Raw genomic sequence first — 6,000 nt, 5'->3', positions numbered from 1 at the left:
TGAAAAAGGAACAAGAACCTCGGAAGCGCTGTCATTTTGACGGACTGCACCCTCCCCGCCAACGACAATGGCAGCATGTCCCACTTCCTGAACTCCTCCTCCATCTGATCTACCAGTCTGGTAAAGTTATGCTTGTGGAGAGTCCCCCAGTCCCTGGCCACTTGCACCCCCAGGTACCTAAAGCTCTCCCCTGCCCGCCTAAGCGGGAGCCTACCAATTCCTTCCTCCTGGTCTCCAGGGTGCACCACAAACACCTCGCTCTTGCCCAAGTTTAATTTATAACCTTAGAAGGTCCCAAACTCGGCTAGTAACTCCATCACTCCCGGCATCCCTCCCACCGGGTCCGCCACATACAGTAACAGGTCGTCGGCATACAACGACACCCTATGTTCCTCTCCACCTCGCACCAAGCCTCTCCACCTCTCTGAATCTCTCAATGCCATCACCAGCGGCTCGATTGCCAGTGCAAACAACAAGGGGGACAAGGGGCAACCCTGCCTGGTCCCTCGGTAAAGCCGGAAGTACTCCGACCTCCTCCTATTCGTGGCCACGCACGCCATCGGGGCCTCATATAGCAGCCTTACCCATCTAATGAACCCTTCACCAAATCCAAACCTCCCCAATACCTCCCATAGGTACCCCCACTCCACTCTATCGAAGGCCTTCTCCGCATCCAGCGCCACCACTATCTCTGCCTCCCCCTCAATCGCCGGCATTATAATGACATTCAGCAATCTCCGCACATTCGTGTTCAGCTGCCTTCCCTTCACAAAACCTGTCTGGTCCTCATGCACAACCCCTGGCACACAGTCCTCTATCCTGGTGGCCAGGATTTTTGCCAGCACCTTAGCATCCACGTTGAGAAAAGATATGGGCCTGTATGACCCACACTGCTGGGGGTCCTTGTCCTTCTTTAAAATTAACGAGATCAGCGCCCGTGACATCGTCGGGGGCAAAGTCCCCCCTTCCCACGCTTCGTTGAGTGTCCGCACCAGCAAGGGGCCCACTAGGTCCACGAACTTTTTATAAAATTCCACCGGGAACCCATCCGGCCCCGGTGCCTTCCCTGACTGCACCTGCCCGATCCCCTTAACTAGCTCCTCCAGCTCAATCGGCGCACCCAGCCCCTCCACCTTCTCCTCCTGCACCTTCAGGAAAGAAAGCCTGTCAAGGAACCTCTCCATTCCCCTCCTCCCCCCCGTTGGCTCCGACTGGTACAGTTCCCCGTAAAAGTCCTTGAAGACCTCATTCACCTCTACCCCCTTCCGCACCACATTCCCACTCTTGTCTCTCACTCCAGCAATCTCCTTAGCCGCATCCCGCTTACGGAGCTGATGAGCCAGCATCCTACTCGCCTTTTCACCATGTTCATACACTGCCCCTTGTGCCTTCCTCCACTGTGCCTCAGCCTTTCTAGTGGTCAGCAAATCAAATTTAGCCTGCAGGCTGCGCCTCTCCCCCAACAGTCCCTCCTCTGGTGCCTCTGCATACCTCCTGTCCACCTCCAGCATCTTCCCCACCAGTCTATCCCTCTCACTCCTCTCGCTCCTCTCCCTGTGTGCCCGGATGGATATCAGCTCCCCACGAATTACTGCCTTCAGGGCTTCCCAGACCATCCCCACCTGAACCTCCCCCGTATCATTCACCTCAAGGTACCCCTCAATACTTGCCCGGACCCTCCTACACACCTCCTCCTCCGCCAACAACCCCACATCCAACCGCCACAATGGACGTTGGTCTCGCACCTCCCCCATTTCCAACTTTATCCAATGCGGAGCGTGGTCAGAGATTGCAATGGCCGAATACTCGGCCTCCTCCACTCTCGGAATCAGTCCCCTACTCACCACGAAGAAATCTATCCGAGAGTAGACCCTATGTACGTGGGAGAAGAAAGAGTACTCACGTGCCCTCGGCCTCACAAACCTCCATGGATCCACTCCACCCATCTGATCCATAAACCCTCTCAGTACCTTGGCCGCCGCCGGCCTCCTACCCGTCCTAGAGCTGGACCGATCCAGTGAAGGATCCACCCCCGTATTAAAGTCCCCCCCTATGATCAGACCTCCCGCCTCCAGATCCGGGATCCGTCCCAACATACGCCTCATAAAGCCCGCATCGTCCCAATTTGGGGCATACACACTAGCCAGTACCACCTTCTCTCCTTGTAGCCTGCCCCTAACCATCACATACCTACCCCCCTTATCCGCCACCACCTCCGATGCCTCAAACAACACATTTTTCCCCACCAGAATCGCCACTCCCCGGTTCCTCACATCCAACCCCGAGTGGAAAACCTGCCCCACCCATCCCTTCCTCAGGCGGACCTGGTCCGCCACCCTCAGGTGGGTCTCCTGAAGCATTGCCACATCCGCCTTTAGACCCTTCAGGTGAGCCAGTACCCTTGACCGCTTCACCGGCCCATTCAACCCTCTCACATTCCAGGTGACCAACAGGATCAGAGGGCGTCCCGCCCCCCTCCCCCGTCGGCTAGCCATAGCCCGTCGACTGCCCGCCCCAGGCCAGCATCCCCTGCTCGACCCCGTCCCCATAGCGACAACCCCTCACCTCTGTCCCCCCAGCCCCCACCAGCTCCTTCTTGACCCTACCAGCAGCAACCTGGTATTCCCCTTTCCCCCCCTCCCTTCCCCCCCAGGCTAGGAACCCTCCCAGCCGCGAACCGTCCTCCATTGTACTTCCGTGGGTCAGCTAACTTCTGCTGACCCCGGAAACTCCCGCCAATAGCCCGACCCCTCCCGAAGTGGGATCATCCCCCAATCTATCCCTCCTCCTGGCACCGCTCCAGCGCGGGGAAGAACCAGTTAAGGCCCCACCTCCCCCGTCACCATCTCCGCCCCCCAGCCCCGCAGCGCGGGAAACCAGAGGAAAGCTCGCGCTTTCGCCCTGCCCCACCACACTCTTCTGACGCAGCTCCCAAATATCAGCCCCCCTCCATACCCCCACTCCGACATAGAATACAACATACCCCCCCGACCCTCCCCGCAAGATACACAGCCCAAACAATGCCCCAAGCACAAAAACAAAAACATAGCAGAACAACCCCCCCGTAAATAACCATATCAAAATTGCAAAAGTACTAAAACAAGAAGAAAAAAACAGAAGAAAAAGAGAACACAGCAACAGCCGAATCCAGCACTAATATCTTACAGCCGACCTCGCAACCCCCAACCCCTAGTTCAAGTCCAGTTTCTCCGTCCGCACGAAGGCCCACGCCTCCTCCGGGGAATCGAAATAATGGTGCCGGTCCAAATAAGTTACCCACAGGCGCGCGGGCTGCAACATTCCGAACTTTATCTTTTTTCTAAAAAAGCACCTCTTTCGTCCGATTAAATCCGGACCGCCGCTTAGCCACCTCCGCACTCCAGGCCTGGTAGATCCGCACTACCCCATTCTCCCAATTGCTGCTCTTCACCTTCTTGGCCCAGCGCAGCACGCAGTCCCGATCACTGAACCGGTGGAACCTCACCAGCACCGCACGCGGGGGTTCATTCTCCTTAGGCCTCCTGGCCAGTACTCTGTGTGCTCCCTCCAGCTCCAGGGGCAGATGGAGAGACCCGGCCCCCACTAGCGAACCCAGCATTACAGCCACATAGGCTGTCAGGTCCGATCCCTCCAGCCCCTCCGCAAGGCCCAAGATCCGCAGGTTTTTCCGCCTCATGCGGTGATCCAGCTCCTCGAAGCGTTCCTGCCACTTCTTGTGGAGTGCTTCGTGCCCCTCCACCTTACTCACAAGGACCACGGCCTCCTCCTCCCGTTCAATGGCCTGCGTCTGCAACTTCTTGATGGCAGCACCCTGGGTGGACTGAATCTCTGACAGCCTTCTGTTTGTTTCCTGCAGAGAGCTCAGTACTTCATCCTTGAATTCTTTAAAGCAGCGCAGGAGATCAGTTTGTTGTTTCTGGGCCCAGAGTCTCCACTCCTCTGGAGCTCTGTCGGTGGCCATCTTGGATCCCTTCCCCCGTTTTTTCTGAGGAGCTGCTGCTGTTTTTTCCACCTTTCCACTCCGAGTTCGAGGCATGGACTGCAGGGAAAGTCGTTCAGCACACCTTCCCCCACCGGGAGACGTCGAAAAATTTCCGTTTTGGGCTCTCAAAAGAGCCGAAAAATCTCTTTAAAACGGGAGCTCCCACATGTGTGGCTTATTGCTGCATCACTGCCACCGGAAGTCTCAAAATATGAATACATTAATAATTGAAGTTGATAATACATTGATTAAAGGATTTAGTAAAAATTACTTAAAACATTGATATACTGATTAAAAATTGATTACATAATTCAGTAATAAAAGTTTAATAATTATTATTTCATGTTTACAAATAAAATGATTATACAGTAAAATAACTGAAGTTGAGTATAGGATTTAGTAATAATTGGTATGATTCAAAATTGATTATGTAATGCAGTAATGAAATTATGAATAATAATTGATTAATAAATGATTAAAATGCAGTGAATATTAGTTCAACAGAAACTTTCCACTTCAAAGTTATTGGGTGGTGGTGCACTGGGTGTGGACTGAACCACTTGAATCCTTTGGACGGTATGGGCTGCCATGCATTGGCTTGCACATCTGATGAGCATGATGATTACGTAGAGGAAAAATCCAATAACTCAAAAAAAGAAAATTCCCTGGATAACGGACTTTCCAGTGCTACCTGACCATCCAAAGAGCCAACCCCAAGTAGTGGAATCAGAGGGGTGTTCAAGTTTCTTAACTTCATTTTGGATGTGTATTGCCAAGTTCTTGACTTGGTCTGAGTTATTTGGAAAAATATACCATTCAGCGGTTTCTGAAATATTAAAAGGAATGGGTATAAAAGGGATACCTCCCTCTGAGTGGGTAGGAATTGCAGTACACACCCAGCACCCGGAGATATTACATTTTTGAGCATAACAGTGAAACATTTGAAGGTATTGTCATGTAACTGTTTAGTAAACCCTGCTAAGCAGACCAGGCAACTTAAAATTAATAATGTTGCAAACATTATAACAGATTATTATTATTCTGATGCACACACTTCACATGTGATGAGTGAATCCAGTGTTTCTTTCCTTGGAGTTTCACAGCGGACTGTGTAGTCAGCAGAATCTGATAAGGGCCTTCCCACTTGGCCCCGAGAGGTTCTTTCTGTAACCTCTTCACATACACTGCCTCGACGGGAATGAGGTAGTGACCTCCTCCAGGGGGTTCACCCCAGGCTGTGGAAACCTGTTGAGAAGCAGAACTAACAGCATTTGTTAGATTTTGGCAATAGCTAAGTAATACATCCCTCATTAAATGACAGTCTGCTTTTCGTAAGTCAATAGTTCCTGTCAGGGACATGGGTCTGCCTGTAATGACCTCAAATGGGCTTAGGCCTGTTGTTCTGTTTGGGGTTGCTCTGATACTGCACAGTACTAGGGGCAAAGCTTGAATCCAGTCCATGCCTTCTTGGGTATATTTGGACAGTCTTTCTTTTAAGGTCCGGTTCATGCGTTCCACTAGTCCTGATGATTCAGGATGATAAGGACAATGCAAATTCCAATCAATGTTCAGTAATCTGCACACTTCCTGACATACTGCACCCATAAAGTGGGTTCCATTATTTGAATTAATGCTAGCTGGTACTCCCCATCTGGGAACATAGTCTTTGCATAGGATTTAGGCTGTAGTTTTTCTGACTGGAGTAGCTTCTATCCATCTAGAAAATGTATCTACTATCACAAGGGCCTCAGTGTATCTTTGGCATGGAAGAAGGGTGATATAATCGACCTGAATATTCTGAAATGGTTCTGCAGGGGCAGTTGCTCTTACATAGTACATAGAACAGTACAGCACAGAACAGGCCCTTCGGCCCTCGATCTTGTGCCGAGCAATGATCACCCTACTCAAACCCACGTATCCACCCTATACCCGTAACCCAACAAACCCCCCCCCCCCCCCCCCCCCAACCTTACTTTTTAGGACACTACGGACAATTTAGCATGGCCAATCCACCTAAC

Source organism: Scyliorhinus canicula, chromosome 4, assembly GCF_902713615.1.
Source record: "Scyliorhinus canicula chromosome 4, sScyCan1.1, whole genome shotgun sequence".
Taxonomy (NCBI): domain Eukaryota; kingdom Metazoa; phylum Chordata; class Chondrichthyes; order Carcharhiniformes; family Scyliorhinidae; genus Scyliorhinus; species Scyliorhinus canicula.
This window is presented reverse-complemented; position numbering follows the sequence as displayed.